The sequence below is a fragment of the Vigna angularis genome, chromosome 7 (assembly GCF_016808095.1).
Source record: "Vigna angularis cultivar LongXiaoDou No.4 chromosome 7, ASM1680809v1, whole genome shotgun sequence".
In the NCBI taxonomy this organism is placed as follows: domain Eukaryota; kingdom Viridiplantae; phylum Streptophyta; class Magnoliopsida; order Fabales; family Fabaceae; genus Vigna; species Vigna angularis.
In genome coordinates, this window is record NC_068976.1 from 31,238,132 (window position 1) to 31,257,216 (window position 19,085).

Genomic DNA, 19,085 nt, shown 5'->3' on the forward strand with positions numbered 1-19,085 from the left:
GTCAACCAATCCATTCCCAAAATAATGTCTAGATTTTGAACGGGTAAGCAGATCAAGTTCACTTTGAACTTGCGTCCTGCAATTTGGATCGGGCATCCGACACAGACTGAACTGGTCGCAATAGGTCCCGATGCTGGTGTAGAAACTACTAATTCACACCCTAGATCATGCATCGATAATCCGAGTCTTTCTAAACATGCTAGGGATATAAAGGAGTGTGTGGCTCCAGAGTCAAACAAAACATATACGCATTCTCCTAACAACATACATGTATGTAAGATTAATGTACCTGGCTTAGTAGCCTCTTCTACAGACATTGCAAATACTCTTCCTGTTGCCCGGGGCTTTACTTCAGCAGAATCTTGTTGTTGTGGTTCACCCACTTTCTTTTTCTTTGGACAGACATTAGCAAAGTGTCCTGGATCATTGCAGATGAAACATCTCTTCCCTTCAACTCTTTCCCCAATAAGTTTAGGGCAGTCACGTCTGAAATGTGCCCCTCCACACTCAAAACACTTCATTGTTCCTCGATATGATAATTGTGGTTTTTCATAAGGTTTTTTGTTGAATTTCATTGAAGATTCTCCCTTTCCAAGTCTGGAAACTCTACTTGGATCAAACTCCAACAATTCTATCATTCTGGCTTTCTCTACCAATGCTGGAAACTCTTGTATTTCCAATGGCATAAGTACCTTCTTCAGTTCATGCCTTAGTCCTCCCTCGAATTTTCGACATCTCCATTCTTCTGTGATATTCTGAGTATAAAACCTCGAGAGATAATTAAATTTTACTACGTACTCTTGTACTGATAACCTTCTTTGTTGTAAGGTCAGAAACTCCGCCTCCCTTGCAAATTTTGCACTGTTTGGAAAATATTTTTCCAAGAACCTTATCTTAAAGTTCTCCCAATTCACAGCCTCACCACGAACCGTCATCAACTGTTGCATACTTTCCCACCAATATTCAGCCTCACCCACCAAAAGAAATGATGCATAAGTTAATTTTTGTTCTTCTGAGCAAGTTATTACCCGAAAAATCTTCTCGTTCTGCCTTAGCCAAGAGTCAGCCTCATCAGGAGTAGCTTCCCCATTAAATTTAGTTGGATCATGCCTTAAGAAGTCATTCAAGCTAGAATGATTTTGAGGTACTTGATCAACTTGTTGTTGCTGCATCTTTGTCGAGTTTAAATGATTTCTTCAAAAAGATAACAATACAATTTAGCATATGATATCAATTTCCTCCAATAGTCATTTTCATCATAACAATTAATAGTTTTACTAAGAATAATAATTTCACTCCCCATAGTCCCAAAATACTTTCGAAAACCAGGCTCTGATACCATAATGTAACACCCAAATATTTTAAAGGGTATTACTGATAGTAGAGACTAAATTAATTTAATATCTCATATAAACAATCAAACTTTATTTCAATTACTCCAAAGTACAATACCAAACATACAAACTTTAAACAATATAGTCTTCACCATTGAAATTTCAACTTATAAGTTTTACACAACATAATCTTCCCAATACAAATTTATTCTTTTTACAAAAATTCCTGAAAGTTTTTTCCCCGCATCTCTCTCATCTCTAAGCTTTTTCAACCGCATCTGCAACATTATCTAATCACATATAACATGAGTTATATGATCATAGTACAAACAAATAAGGGTAAGCCAACCATATCATAAAATCATTAAACTTGTAATAAAAATATTATAATCATGTATTTTTGCAATTGATAAAAATATCATTATTCCGATGTCATTAATTCATCATTATCAAAATCATCTTCCTCATTCCCATAAATTTTACAAGTGTACCATGCTTACTCATGAAGCCTTATGGTCAGACCGCTCTCTGCCTGCTTCCTTAAGCCTCACTTATATACTATGTCTTACTTTCTGAAGCCTTATGGTCAGACCCCGCTCTGCCTGCTTCTATAAACCTCAATGTTACTTTGTTCATACCAAACTCTCATGGTATAACTCGATCATACTACTCCCGGTAGTAACATCATTTCATAAGTAATGAATTTCTCATATCCGCCCCAACATTTCATAAAACCAACAATTCATACCCTCTTATCCACCTAACTCAATCATGTTCATTCTTTAATCATGAATTCATAATAACCCGTTTTGGTATCAATAAATTAAACATATTGCCAAATATCATGCTTCATATTATAAACTCATTTTGCCCATAACGAGTATAACTCAACATATTTTCACCAAACAAGGATTATGGATCAACAAAAATATATCAACATATCTTAGGAACTACATAATAAAGTCTGGGCTCAATGTAATAACAAATAAATATATATGAAGTTTTTACCATGATAACGTTATGCATCTACAATTGACTTATTTTATTTTATTTTCATCCTATTAGAGATCTTTCTTTACCCCAATTGGTCACCGGAGAGGACCCAGATGTCTGAACGCATCAAACTCACCTTCGACGCCAGCACATATGACTAGTCACAACTGACTGGACCAGGCCAGGGCTGCTCTATGATCAGGGATGTGCCAACTCAGGTTTTTAAGGTTCCTCTATCCTACCAACAAAGGGAGGCCCTTAATAATTTACAATTTATTTATTTAATTTATCTACCTTGTTCTCTTATGCTCTAAATCTAAAATACCAAATTTTAATATTTTACTTCCTCTCACAACAACCTCAAACAGTATCTGTATATTTAATACCCATGTACAAGTTATTACAGAACCCTTTCTCCAAACCTTCCAACAAGATCAATTTCAGCCAACAAACTCATTCAATAAATTCATCACAATAAACATCCATAATAGAATTCATACAAGATAATTATAAATAATTAACAATAATAAAATATTACTATAAATGGTCATAGAAGAATACAATATTTGACAATCATAAAAATAATCTTAATATAAAATTTTATGGGGAAACAAGAAGTTGAATCTGGCAGAGCCGGTTAGACAACTTCTAATCCATCCAACAATATAATATAATTAAATAACAAGAACAATACATGTTTGGGGAAATAAGAAGTTGAATCTGGCAGAGCCGGTTAGACAACTTCTAATCCATCCAACAATACGATATAATTAAATAACAAGAACAATACATGTCTGGGGAAATAAGAAGTTGAATCTGGCAGAGCCGGTTAGACAACTTCTAATCCTTCCAAAAATTGCAATAAAATAAATAAGTAAAGCAATAAATAGTTTGGGGAAACAAGAAGTTGAATCTGGCAGAGCCGGTTAGACAACTTCTAATCCTTCCAAAAATGTAATAAAATAAGTAAGGAAAGAAATAAAAAAATTTGGGGAATCAAGAAATTGAATCTGGCAGAGCCGGTTAGACAATTTCTAATCCTTCCAAACTACAATAAAAATAAATAAGAAAAACAATAAAATGTTTGGGGAAACAAGAAATTGAATCTGGCAGAGCCGGTTAGACAATTTCTAATCCTTCCAAATTACAAAAATAAACAACTAATAACATACAAATGGCATAACATATTCAACATCACAATTTACAACCATCACACTCGGATATCAACACAAAAACATACTCTCATTTAAATTCAAGATCATACATAAACAAAATATTCCATATTCAAGATTTAAGATCAAACAAAAGCAAAATATAGCATATTCAAGACTCAAGATAATATAAAAGGAATTACTCAAAGTTAGCTCCCCTTACCTCTATTCCAGACTTAGTTTCCTCTTCTCAAACCGTTCTCCGGAAACTTCCAGAATTTCCCCTCTTCGACTAGAATTTCCTCCAACTCTCTTCTCTCACAATTTCTCTAGAATTTTGGTGTAAATCTTCAGCCTCCCCCCCTTGGCTATTTATAGCCAAAAATTTTACTATTCATTTTTACTATTCATTTTTACTATTCACTTTTACTATTCATTTTTACTATTCAAAAATTATTTTTTTATTCACCATTCTTATCTCTGAATGATCAATTCTACGTGGAGTGTTCTCTTCCACAAATTATTTTTTTTTTTTTACCATTCACTATTCACTATTCACTATTTACTATTCACTATTCACTTTTCTAAAAAAATCCTAAATAAGTTATCAAAATTTTGAAGCTCTCCCTCTAGAATTTCTATAATTTTATATCCAAAAATTTACATTTTTCTATCCATTAAAATTATTATTACTAATAAAATGCTAAAAATTACTATTAGAAATATATATATATATATTTTTTTTTATGGGTCTTACATTCTCCCCAACAACAATTATTTTCGCCCTCGAAAATTATCTATTTAATAAAAGACTTTTTAACAAAAGACTACTTACAAAAGAGATATGGATATTCCTTTATCATAAATTCTTCCAATTCCCAAGTCATTTCCTCTGTGTCTTCATTCCAAAGTACCTTTACCGTGCGAATATCCTTTCCTCTTAGCTTTTTCATTTGAACATCTAGTATACGCACTGGTCCAACGTCCATTGTTAAATTTTCCTTGACCTGGATTTCATCAACTTCTAACACATGCTTTGGATCTGGAATATACTTCCTCAGTTGGGATACATGAAAAACATTATGCAATTTTGCCAATCGAGGTGGTAATGCTATCTCATAAGCCACTGGCCCAATCTTTTTGAGAATTTGATACGGTCCGAGAAATTTTGGTGTCAGCTTCCTCATCTTGATAGCTCTCCCGACTCCTGTAGTTGGTGTTACTCGTAAGAATACGTGATCTCCTTCTTCAAATTCTAACGGTCTTCTTCTTTTGTCGGCATATGACTTTTGTCTACTTTGAGTTGCTCTCATCCGATCTTGGATTAATTTTATTTTTTCTGTGGTTCGCTGTAATAGCTCGGGTCCCACTGTCAGTGCTTCCCCATCTTGAAACCAACACAATGGGGTCCTACATCTTCTTCCATATAAAGCTTCATAGGGTGGCATACCAATACTGGAATGATAACTGTTGTTGTAAGTAAATTCTACTAATGGTAGTATCTCATTCCAACTTCCAAGATGGTCTAATACACAAGTTCTTAGCAAATCCTCCAAAGACTGAATAGTTCTTTCTGTTTGACCATCAGTCTGAGGGTGATAAGCCGAACTCATCCTCAACTGTGTTCCTAGAGCCTTCTGTAGCGTCTGCCAAAACCTTGAAGTAAACCTTGGATCTCTGTCTGACACAATGCTTGTAGGTATGCCATGCAACCTCACTACTTCCCCGATGTATAACTCCGTCAGCTTTTCTAGTGACATACATTGATTAATGGGCAAAAAGTGAGCGCTCTTGGTTAGTCTATCAACGATAACCCAGATAGAATCGTGACCTTTTGATGATTTTGGTAAATGTGTTACAAAGTCCATCGAGATACTATCCCACTTCCATTGAGGAATGTCTAACTGTCGTAACATCCCTCCCGGTTTTTGATGCTCCACTTTTGCCTTTTGACACACCAAGCAGGCTGCTACAAACTCGGCCACATCCCTCTTCATTCCATTCCACCAAAATGACTCTTTCAGGTCCTTATACATCTTAGTCATACCTGGATGTATGCTAAGACGACTTTTATGGCCTTCATCCAAAATTAAATGTTTCAATTCACTCTTTGCAGGTATACACACTCTGTTCTTAAATCGAAGAATGCCATCTTTACTTAGAACGAACTCCCTGGCTTGATCGGTGTCCAACAACCTGATCCTTTGCTGCAACTCTTGATCCATTGACTGCTCAACCTTCACTTGTTCTAAGAAGTCACTAGTGATTACTAAATGACCACACCATATATGATCTCGGGTTAACTGCAACCCCAAGTTCATATCACGTAACTTTTCTAACAGTTCTAATTCCTTCACCATCAGTGTTGTTATCTGTGCTTGTCTCCTACTGATGAGTCGATATTTTACTCACTTCACTTTGTTTATTGTGCTAGAATTAATCAGGAAATTGTGCTTAAATGTCCGGTATTTTCCTGTTTTTACTAATTGTGTTTAATTTGATCATTAATTCTAATTTTAATTAATTTGAATTATTTGAGAGAATTATTTGCATTAGTAATTACAGGAAAATTGTGGAATTACAATTTGTGACATTTGAAGGTTTAATGAAAAATGGAAATTAAACTCAGAGCATCTCACGGCCATTCACGGTTTTGTTGGAAGAAAATTCAAAATGAAGTGGATTCACTTGGAGAGTGATGTTTACGTTGGTGGAAGTTTTAGCTCAAAAGTTTAATAAGCTGAAAAATAAAGTGCACCCATGCACGTTACTTGCTGCCACGTCTATATTATATTCACTTTTGTTTTCTTAGGAGACAAAGAGTGCAAGAGTAGCATGGGCTTTGAAACATCACGTCCCCCGTGTCCAGTACAAAAGAAATAAAAGTGTGATATTCTTCTTGGAGAAGAGGCGCACAGGAGAATAAGAAAAGTGTGTTGTAATGAGAAAAAGAAAGCCATCTACACACGTTCGTTACAGAGAGCACTTGGTGACGTGCTGGAATGGAGAGTTTCAAAAGAAAGAGTTAATTCCAGCTACACGGTGTGTTGATTCCAGAAGCACCCAGCAAACTTGAAGATAGCAGCTGCCTCACGGACCATTCACCCGCCACCTTAGTTGATGCATGAAGAATTGATGGAGCAAATGTTGCACGGATTGCTGGAAAAGAAGCAACAGAGAATGAAGCCGCAAGGAGCAGTGGTATGCACAAGCTGAAGCGGTCATTTCAGAGGGAGAATAGCAGCATACTGATCCAGCAGTTTCACGTCCAAGCAGTCCAGCACGTTGGGGAGAAGGTGTCTCGGTTTTCCACTTCCAGCACTCTCACACGTCCACCATGGCAGCAAAGAATGAAGGTGCAGTAGCCACCTAGAGAAGTGAAGCTCAAGGAAGCTCATGGCTTGATGATGAATGAGAAGAAGAAAACTAGAGGTTGTCACGACCAAAGCAGCAAGTGATTTCATTTTGGTATTTTGTGTGCATGAAGAAGAAAGGTGTTGATTCAATTTGATGTCCAGCAAAGTGACTGCCATGGGGGATTCTCGGTTGGAAAGAAGCAAGCAAGAGTTGAAGCAGCTAGAATGAAAGGCACTCATCACGGTCCAGCAGCTCTAGCTAGCATTACCATCCAACCTTAGGTGTGCACATATGAAGCATCCAGCGTCTAGGAGGTTGCTTGGAGAATGCGATTGCAGCAAGAAACTAAGGGAAGTAGCTGGAGGTGGCACACATTAAAGGAAGACACGGACCAGAGTTACATTCCAGCTAAGTGAAGAACCACGGCTGGCTGGAAAGGAAGCTCACGTTGGCAGCAGAGATGCATGTCCAGTAGAGCTCACTCATTGCTGGAAATGAAGAAAGAAGCATGAAAGAGAGAAGAAAAGAGGAGCGTTGAGATGTGGTGATTCAGAGTTGAAGGAGCACATCCAGCAGCAGAGGATGGAGAAGCTCACGTTCTCCATTGCAGTAGTAAATCCAGTAACAGCAGCTGCACCAGAAGATGGCAACACGTTCAGACAACTCTGAGTATCCAGTATGGAGAAAGGCATGGCCTTGATGGAAGGAGGGTCCCTTTTGCTTGCTGATTCACACGGTTTTGGAGTAGCTACAGCAGAGACCGTCCAGTCTAGCTGAGATGAAGAAGAAGCATACCGAGAGGGAGGCCTTCACGGTTCAGCAGAGGAGTCTTCACGTTCCCAGCCACGTCCAGGAGCATCACGGGTCCAACAATTCAACAAAGAGAAGACTAGGTGGAGTGGCAATGTTCTCAGTCTCGGTGCAGAGCATGCAGAAGTTAAAAAATGAAAGGCCCCACCTTATTTTATTCTTCACATAATGGATAATGCAAGAAATGAATATAATAGAAGTTAATGGGAGACCAAGGTGGAACTGACAGAGGGAGATACACTCACTTCCAGCCTGCATTTGCACTTCCAGCCATGGGAGAAAAGACCTCCAAGAATAAAAGGAGAGTCCCGGTTCTTCAGGGGTTGACGGTCTGGGAGAGTTTTCCTCTCTTCCAGTAACTCCATTTCTTCAATTCCCAGTTCAGTAGTGTAGAATCCAGATAATTGTAATGTAGGCAGCGTGAGGAGTTGTAGCCGGAGAAGTCAGCAGCGGGTTGGGCACTGGACAGCTACTGGAACAAATGCGGAAGGCTGTTGATGCACAATAACTGATTTTGGTGTACACGCTCCTAGGTTCCAATTTTATGTTTTTAGTTGTAATGAATTTACAATGCAAAATGTGATTTAATTTCCTGTTACTCAAATGCCAATTCCATTTTACTGTCTCTGTTTTATTTGTTGCTGTAATTTTAATTATGTAGCAATTTAATTCTTGTGTTGTTTATCTGTCGTCTAATTTTTACCATTGTTTGTACTGCGTTGTTGAATATTGCACGTTAAATTATTAGCTGTAGTTTTGATCTAAATGTTTTGCCGCCGTAATGTTGATGTTGTTTTCAGATTTGAATTTTACTGTTTTATGTTTTTACTTTTTACTGTATTTTCATTTTTACTATTTTCTGTTTTTACTATTTTCTATATTTTATGTTTTCTGTATTTTGCTTTTACTGTTTTACTGATTTTGAATTTCTGTATTTACTGTTTTTACTGTTATTATTTACTGCTGTAATTTCATTTTTTTGTTTTACTGTTTTACTGTTTTTACTGTTTTCTGTATTTTCTATTTTACTGTATTTTCGTTTTTACTGTTCCAGATTTAATTTTTACTGTTTCATGTTACTGTATTTTCGTTTTTACTGTTTTCTAAAAATTTTCTGTTTTCACTGTTTTCTGTATTTACTGTTTTCTGTATTTTCTGTTTTTCTGTATTTTCGTTTTTACTGTTCAGATTTATTTTTGTTGTTTACTGTTGCTGTAAATTCGTTTTTACTGTAGTAATTTCGTTTTTACCGTTTTAATTTTGTTTTACTGTACTGCGTTTTACTTCATCGTATTTATTTCAACGTTTTTAAAATTCAGTCGCATTTAATTTTCATCGCAAAAACAAACATTTCAAACCCCCCCCACTTCGTGTGTGATCTGAGACTGAACCACAATATTGGTCCTTGAGAGACGACCTAGGAGTCACTTCCTAGTTATACTGCATTATTTTCGTGCATCAAATTTGTACGCGGTGCGACCCGCGTGCCAAATTTTGGCGCCGTTGCCGGGGAACCAATAGTGGTTTAGTCTTGGATTTTTTTGTTGTGTGTTTGTATTTGTTATGTTTCATGTTTTGTCTCGTGTTGCGATGTGATGTTCTGTTTTCTGTAGGCATGTCATATGTATTTTGATTATAAAAAAAAAATAAAAATAAAAAATAAAAAATAAAAAATGTTTTGTGTTTTATTTGTTTCGTAAATTTCAGTATTTTTATTTTTCCATGTCTACCAATTTTGATTATGTGAATTATGCTTATTCTGCCAATGTCTATGATTATGATTCTCCTTCTGCTTGGTACTCTGATTGTAATTCTGCTGAATTCTACGATGAGAATTATATGGCTCGTCCTAAATTTCCTGAGACCGCTCCTCGTGAGCCGGTTCCACCTACTGATGATGGTGATCATTTAGTGATCACCACTGGACTGATAAATTTGCTGCCCCATTTTCATGGAGTTGCGAATGAATGCCCACAGGCGCATTTGGAGAAGTTCTATGGAATTTGCTGTTATATGAAACCTCCAAATATCCCAGATGATCACATTTTCTTGAGGGCATTTCCGCATTCATTACAAGGAGCAGCTAAGGATTGGTTGTATTGTCTTCCTCCAGGACTCATTACCAGATGGGAAGATCTTGAGCAAAAATTTCTGAGCAAATTTTCCCCTGTGCATGATGGAAACAACAACAATCCTGGATGGAATGACCCTACCTTGGGATGGTACAGTGCTCTACAGCATCAATATCAAGAACCACCATTCCAGAGTACTTTCATGCCTCCACCAGTCCGGCAAGAACAGCAGATGCAATTCCATGATGTTACTGCCGAAATAGCTCCTCAGCTTTTCACTTCTGAACCCGCATTGAAGGAGGTATTGGAGCAGAAAACCATGCAGAGCATTCAGTTTAAGCGAGAAATCATGGAGCTTCAACAAAAGACACAAGCTCTCATTCAGAGTACGAATAATCAGATATGGCAGTTGACTACTCAACTCACTAAAGAACAGTCTCAAGATTCAGAGATACTATTTCAGACTGTTCAGAGTCCAGATGATGACTGCAGTGCCATCAACATAGGGGATGAGGAACAGAGTTATGATCTTACCACTGAGCAACCTACTTTCCCATCGTCCTATGTCCCTATTCTTGCACCTGAGGAGACTGACGAATATCTTGAGGATGAGGCCAGAATAAGCAGTACTTTTGAGCCAGGTAGACCACCTTCATCTTCCCACACTTTAGCAATCTTCAAGGAAGTGGAGGTAAGCATACCGCAAATTGATTATTTTGTTGATTGTGATGATGATCGGTATGCTGATGACTATATTGTTGCTGAGTCTGATTTTAATTTTTCCTCTGTACATGATGAGGACCGCTTTTTACTATCACACTCGAATGACTATTCTCCATGCATTGAACCTGAATCTGAGTCTGCGGTTAACATAGTTTCTAATTTTGAAATTGATTCATGTTCTGAGGATGTATTTGAGGTTCAGCCTGTTACACTGGATTTGGGTGTCATACACGTGCATGAAATTTCTGCAGTGCCACATTGCACTAACCCTATTGCAGGAGGTACACATGAATTTGATCAACAAACACCGACAGTGGACAACAAAGGTGCTGACATTGGCAGTTCGAAGATCAACAGGCATCTGCTGAACCCGCTTAGTAACACTATTTGCTGCTTAGATCCGGCGATGGTGGATATTTCCCTGCTTGATCAGATATGGAGGATGAAGCAGTTTTTCCTATTAACTTTCGTGCTGGATACTGAAGCGAAAAACATCTCCCTGCTCGTCCAAGTTTGGCAACTGCCACCATAACCAGGGGAGTTTTCCTGTTCTTCTTCCCTTAATTTTCTTGGTTTGTGAATTAAGGGAGAATTCTGATTTTCTTAGTTTTCGATTTGTTATTTTTATTTAAAAAAAAAAAAAAAAAAAAATTTTTTTTTTTTTGGGTCTGTTATTTTGTTAATGTATGTAAATATGTGTTTTGTTTGCTGTTTTTGATATATGTGTTTTATCTGCTTTGGTATTTTGTTTTTGGTATTAGGTATTTTGTTTCATTAATACGTCTTCTGTTTTATTTATTTATTTAGTTTTCGTTTTTGTTTAAAAAAAAAAAAAAAAAAAACAGAGAGCAAAATTGCAGTAATAGGCAGAGAGGTGAGGTTTGAGCAGAGATATAATCTGAGTGCATTTATTGAAAATAACCTAAGTCACAGATAACATTTTGTCTTACACTGCTGATAAAAATAAAATGCATAAAAACATAATAAAGATGTTCAGGGTTCGATCATTTCTGATCGTTAAATATTACAGACCATAAAAAAAAACATAAAAAAATTAAAAACATTAAAAAACATAAAAAAAATTAAGTGTTCAGATTACATGCCTTGTTCAAATTCTGGCCACACTCGGCCAGCTAAAACATAATAAAAAAAAACATAAAACATTAAAAAATTCAACGAAAGAATTCTCGAGCTGGTTGTGGCGGTCTAAGGGAGAGCTCCGTCGAGGGAGCTCTGGTTCGGAATGTGAGAAGCATGGGTGGCGGGATTTGTCGTACGTCCCTATCGTCGTCGATGATGATCGGAACGGGAAACAGATTCAGCAGCCTCGGTGCCCTCATAATCACCCAGTCGTATTCTTTCAACAAAAAAAAAAAAAAAAATTGTGTGTTAATAATAGAAGAGGAAAAGGAAAAAAATCAATAAAAGTGAGATTTGATCAGAGTCTTACCGTACATATATAGCGGCAGTTGTGAAAACTGAGTGCCAGTGGGGTCTATCTCCGCTTGCCAGCGCCTGACCCGATTGCCGTGATTATTGAACCAGCAGTGCACGTTGTATTCGCTGGCATCTCCGAAGATCCTTAGTCGAGACGTGATCTCGACAACTTGCGCTCTGCTTGGGTGTGTGACCCCAAAGTTGTAGATTCTGGTCATCATCTGGGTCTGATCTTCGGTAGGACGCCACCGCTGACTGGTGTATCTCTCTGATTCCATCTCGCTCATTCTTCCTCTCGCTGTATTCTAAAAAAAAAAAAAAAAAAAATTTAAAAAAAAATAAAACACATAACTCATAAAAAGCATTGCATATAAAAAAAAATTTCTTAGTTCTGTGTTTTCTTTATTTGTTCTTGTTTCCTTTTAGATTTATTTTGTCCTGTCTGTCTTTGATGTTTTTGGTCTGGTCTCAGATCTGTTTCACGGTCCTTGCAAAAGGGTCCTAAACGGATCTACGTCCTGTTGTCCTGTTGTCCTTGTCCGTGTTGTTCTTGTTTTAATTTTGTTTTTGTGTTTTTAGTTTTTAGTGGGGTACGTGGCGTTGTTCTACCCGATTGTCTCTGCCATACCTTCAAACGAAGGGAGATTAACGTCTGGTTTCCAGCCTATATACCCCTTATGTTTTAAGACAGTTGTGTTTTTAGTGTTTTTAGTTAAAAAAAAAATTGAAAAGGAGAAGAAAGAAGATGGAGCGGAAAGAAAAATAAAGAGCAGTGCAAAAAAAAAAAAAAAAAATACAGGAAAGCAGGAAAGGAAATACAGAAAGAATATGGAAAGCAGTAAAGGGAGAGTAGGCAAGAGGAAAGAAAAGGAAAATAGAAGAAGAAAAGAGAAGGCAGAAAGAAGGAAATTGTAAAGCAAGCAGAAAGAAAGGGAGAGTAGGCAAGAGGAAAGCAGAGGAAAATGAAAGCATGAAAAGAAAGCAGGAAGTGGAAAAGCGGAAATGATAGATCTGAAAACTTAAAGAGAAGCAGAAAAGGAAGAAAGAGAGATCCAGGTGTAGAGGACTTACCTGTGGTAGCAGGGCTTGCAGAGGCTCCTCGACGGTCTCAGACTCTTCAGAAGACGCGGTGGCAGAGGCTCCGCGCAGCTCCGGATGCTCAGAGGAGAGAGTGGGAGAGAGAGAGAGAGAAGAGAGGAGTAGAGAGAGAGTAGGGCAGTCAGAAATGTCGCTCAGGCGCTGAAGTTGGCCCATTTATAGCCTAATTGTTTTCACTGTAGCAATAGTTTCGGTCATAGCCACCGAAACTGTTGCCACAGTACCGGTCTTCTCCTTTTTCAAAAAAAAAAAAAAAAAATTATTTTAGCATCTACTGATGGGTGCTAGGTGATTTGGACATCTGCTGATGGATGTCAATGATAACATCTACTGATGGATGTTACTGAAAATTTCTTCCTTTTTCCTACTTTTATTGCACTTGTCCATAAAATGTTTCCTGTTTTGATTGTTGATGTATGCTTAGAACACATTGAGGACAATGTGTAGTTTAAGTGTGGTCTATAGGGAGAGATTCTGATTGTTCTTTGTTTTGTGTGTTAAATTTTTTGTTTTTGAGTGTTAAATTTTTTCTGTTTTAGATTGTTTTTAGTGTGTTTTTGTGTGCAATTTTACATTTTTTTCTCTATTTTCTGGACTTTGTTAAAGTTGTAGACTCGTCTTTCATTTAACTAGATTGATACTCATGGCATGAAATCTTTGCTTTTCTCTGCTTGGAAAATGATTATGATGTTTAAGAGGTTGATTTGATTGTGACAAATACCCTGTGTGAGAATTTGAGCCACTTTATTTCTTTCTTGCGTGTGACATGTCTCTTGATTGCTTGCACATGTGCCTTGGCTTGACTCTTGTTGATGATTCTTGATGGATATGCATGTTTAGACGTGACAAAGGCATTTTTGTTCTTGAGCCTCATTAGCCAAATAAGCCTACCCTGTTATTATCATTTGATAACCCCTTTGAGCCTATACTGTATCCATTTCTTTGTTTTAAAGTTCATACAATAGCTCTAAGTGAAAAACCATGATTACCTTAACCTTAGGAAATTTTGGAGCTTTGGAAGTGTTTTGGGAATAAGTGTGGTCTCCGTGGGGATTCTTATAAATTGGCTAGTTGGTTCCTCATCTTGTTTTATTTTTGGAAATATGATCTTGTTGAGTGATAAAAAAAAAAATTGAAAAAAAAAATTGAAAAAAAAAAAGAAAAAAAAATTGAAAAATGAAAAAAAAACAATTTTGTGAATAATGGAGTCAAGAAGAGGATTGAATTAGAGGTTTGGGTGTGATTTGACTGTGTTTACACTTGTTCCCCATTGCTCCTCTATTTCTTGTGGTTTGTAGCTACTTATCCATATTTATCCTCCCTTGTCCTTGGCCCCATTACAGCCATAAAAGACCTTTTGATTTAAACATGCATATACTTCTGAGTGTTGATTTTAGAGGCTTGCCAAGTCTGTTTGTGTTTGCTTTCTTGAGTGCATCGAGCTGATATTATTATTTACCCTAGACACTTGAGAGAAACACTGATAGTGCATCTGTGAGGTTTGGGTACTTTTAATTCACCTCTTGAACTGATTAATTGTTTTACCATGCTTTGAATTGCTTGGATGATTTTTGTGAGTATCTGTTTTCTATGATTTTGTGTCTGATATTGTCTACATCTTTTCGTTGTCCAGATTTCTTGAGAACTCTAAAATTCTGTTATTTTTCCTTGTGAGTTTTTATTTTCTGTGTGTTGAATTTATGTGTCGTGCACCTAATGTCATGTGAACTATTCCTTGTTTTGCGTCTTGATTTTGCCCAGGAGTGCAAAAGACTAAGTGTGGTCTATTTTGATGAGTCGATATTTTACTCACTTCACTTTGTTTATTGTGCTAGAATTAATCAGGAAATTGTGCTTAAATGTCCGGTATTTTCCTGTTTTTACTAATTGTGTTTAATTTGATCATTAATTCTAATTTTAATTAATTTGAATTATTTGAGAGAATTATTTGCATTAGTAATTACAGGAAAATTGTGGAATTACAATTTGTGACATTTGAAGGTTTAATGAAAAATGGAAATTAAACTCAAAGCATCTCACGGCCATTCACGGTTTTGTTGGAAGAAAATTCAAAATGAAGTGGATTCACTTGGAGAGTGATGTTTACGTTGGTGGAAGTTTTAGCTCAAAAGTTTAATAAGCTGAAAAATAAAGTGCACCCATGCACGTTACTTGCTGCCACGTCTATATTATATTCACTTTTGTTTTCTTAGGAGACAAAGAGTGCAAGAGTAGCATGGGCTTTGAAACATCACGTCCCCCGTGTCCAGTACAAAAGAAATAAAAGTGTGATATTCTTCTTGGAGAAGAGGCGCACAGGAGAATAAGAAAAGTGTGTTGTAATGAGAAAAAGAAAGCCAGCTACACACGTTCGTTACAGAGAGCACTTGGTGACGTGCTGGAATGGAGAGTTTCAAAAGAAAGAGTTAATTCCATCTACACGGTGTGTTGATTCCAGAAGCACCCAGCAAACTTGAAGATAGCAGCTGCCTCACGGACCATTCACCCGCCACCTTAGTTGATGCATGAAGAATTGATGGAGCAAATGTTGCACGGATTGCTGGAAAAGAAGCAACAGAGAATGAAGCCGCAAGGAGCAGTGGTATGCACAAGCTGAAGCGGTCATTTCAGAGGGAGAATAGCAGCATACTGATCCAGCAGTTTCACGTCCAAGCAGTCCAGCACGTTGGGGAGAAGGTGTCTCGGTTTTCCACTTCCAGCACTCTCACACGTCCACCATGGCAGCAAAGAATGAAGGTGCAGTAGCCACCTAGAGAAGTGAAGCTCAAGGAAGCTCATGGCTTGATGATGAATGAGAAGAAGAAAACTAGAGGTTGTCACGACCAAAGCAGCAAGTGATTTCATTTTGGTATTTTGTGTGCATGAAGAAGAAAGGTGTTGATTCAATTTGATGTCCAGCAAAGTGACTGCCATGGGGGATTCTCGGTTGGAAAGAAGCAAGCAAGAGTTGAAGCAGCTAGAATGAAAGGCACTCATCACGGTCCAGCAGCTCCAGCTAGCATTACCATCCAACCTTAGGTGTGCACATATGAAGCATCCAGCGTCTAGGAGGTTGCTTGGAGAATGCGATTGCAGCAAGAAACTAAGGGAAGTAGCTGGAGGTGGCACACATTAAAGGAAGACACGGACTAGAGTTACATTCCAGCTAAGTGAAGAACCACGGCTGGCTGGAAAGGAAGCTCACGTTGGCAGCAGAGATGCATGTCCAGTAGAGCTCACTCATTGCTGGAAATGAAGAAAGAAGCATGAAAGAGAGAAGAAAAGAGGAGCGTTGAGATGTGGTGATTCAGAGTTGAAGGAGCACATCCAGCAGCAGAGGATGGAGAAGCTCACGTTCTCCATTGCAGTAGTAAATCCAGTAACAGCAGCTGCACCAGAAGATGGCAACACGTTCAGACAACTCTGAGTATCCAGTATGGAGAAAGGCATGGCCTTGATGGAAGGAGGGTCCCTTTTGCTTGCTGATTCACACGGTTTTGGAGTAGCTACAGCAGAGACCGTCCAGTCTAGCTGAGATGAAGAAGAAGCATAGCGAGAGGGAGGCCTTCACGGTTCAGCAGAGGAGTCTTCACGTTCCCAGCCACGTCCAGGAGCATCACGGGTCCAGCAATTCAACAAAGAGAAGACTAGGTGGAGTGGCAATGTTCTCAGTCTCGGTGCAGAGCATGCAGAAGTTAAAAAATGAAAGGCCCCACCTTATTTTATTCTTCACATAATGGATAATGCAAGAAATGAATATAATAGAAGTTAATGGGAGACCAAGGTGGAACTGACAGAGGGAGATACACTCACTTCCAGCCTGCATTTGCACTTCCAGCCATGGGAGAAAAGACCTCCAAGAATAAAAGGAGAGTCCCGGTTCTTCAGGGGTTGACGGTCTGGGAGAGTTTTCCTCTCTTCCAGTAACTCCATTTCTTCAATTCCCAGTTCAGTAGTGTAGAATCCAGATAATTGTAATGTAGGCAGCGTGAGGAGTTGTAGCCGGAGAAGTCAGCAGCGGGTTGGGCACTGGACAGCTACTGGAACAAATGCGGAAGGCTGTTGATGCACAATAACTGATTTTGGTGTACACGCTCCTAGGTTCCAATTTTATGTTTTTAGTTGTAATGAATTTACAATGCAAAATGTGATTTAATTTCCTGTTACTCAAATGCCAATTCCATTTTACTGTCTCTGTTTTATTTGTTGCTGTAATTTTAATTATGTAGCAATTTAATTCTTGTGTTGTTTATCTGTCGTCTAATTTTTACCATTGTTTGTACTGCGTTGTTGAATATTGCACGTTAAATTATTAGCTGTAGTTTTGATCTAAATGTTTTGCCGCCGTAATGTTGATGTTGTTTTCAGATTTGAATTTTACTGTTTTATGTTTTTACTTTTTACTGTATTTTCATTTTTACTATTTTCTGTTTTTACTATTTTCTATATTTTATGTTTTCTGTATTTTGCTTTTACTGTTTTACTGATTTTGAATTTCTGTATTTACTGTTTTTACTGTTATTATTTACTGCTGTAATTTCATTTTTTTGTTTTACTGTTTTACTGTTTTTACTGTTTTCTGTATTTTCTATTTTACTGTATTTTCGTTTTTACTGTTCCAGATTTAATTTTTACTGTTTCATGTTACTGTATTTTCGTTTTTACTGTTTTCTAAAAATTTTCTGTTTTCACTGTTTTCTGTATTTACTGTTTTCTGTATTTTCTGTTTTTCTGTATTTTCGTTTTTACTGTTCAGATTTATTTTTGTTGTTTACTGTTGCTGTAAATTCGTTTTTACTGTAGTAATTTCGTTTTTACCGTTTTAATTTTGTTTTACTGTACTACGTTTTACTTCATCGTATTTATTTCAACGTTTTTAAAATTCAGTCGCATTTAATTTTCATCGCAAAAACAAACATTTCAAACCCCCCCCCCCCCCCCCCCCCACTTCGTGTGTGATCTGAGACTGAACCACAATATTGGTCCTTGAGAGACGACCTAGGAGTCACTTCCTAGTTATACTGCATTATTTTTGTTGTATCAAATTTGTACGCGGTGCAACCCGCGTTACCACCTACTCAATGCATCTGCCACCACATTGGCTTTTCCTGGGTGATATAAAAGCTCGAAGTCATAGTCCTTCATATATTCCATCCATCTTCTTTGTCGCATGTTCAGCTCCTTTTGATCGAACAAATACTTTAGACTCTTATGGTCACTAAAAACTTGGAAACTTGCCCCATAGAGGTAGTGTCTCCATGTCTTTAATGCAAATACTACTGCTGCAAGTTCTATGTCATGCGTTGGGTAGTTCTTCTCATGCGCCTTTAGCTGCCTAGATGCATAAGCTACAGGTCTCCTTCCTTGAATTAGGACGCACCCCAAACCTTGATATGACGCATCACAGTACACCTCAAAAGATTTGTTGGAGTCTGGAATGATTAATACTGGTGCTGACGTTAGTCGTTGCTTCATATCTTCAAAACTGGCTTCGCACTTGTCAGTCCACAAGAATGGTTGATCTTTACGAGTTAACTGAGTTAGAGGGCCTACAATCTTGGAAAACCCTTCGACGAAACGTCGGTAATAACCGGCTAATCCTACAAAACTTCGTACTTCAGTTACTGTTTTCGGTCGCTCCCACTTTAGCACAGCTTCCACTTTAGCTGGATCCACTGAGATTCCTTGAGCAGAAATCACATGACCCAAAAATTTTACTTTCTCTATCCAGAACTCACACTTTGACAATTTCCCATACAGTTGATGTTTTCTCAAAATTTCCAACGCCATCCTCAAGTGTTCTGCATGTTTTTCCTTATTCTCTGAATAGATAAGAATATCGTCTATAAATACTACCACGAACTTATCTAAACATGACCGAAATATCCTGTTCATGTAGTCCATAAAAATCGGTGGAGCATTCGTCACGCCAAACGGCATTACTACGTACTCAAAGTGTCCGTAGCGAGATCTGAAAGCCGTCTTTTGTACATCTTCCGTCTTGACAAGAATCTGATGGTACCCAGATCTGAGATCAATTTTCGAAAACACCTCTGCTCCCCTCAACTGATCTAATAGATCATCGATTCTTGGCAAAGGATATTTGTTCT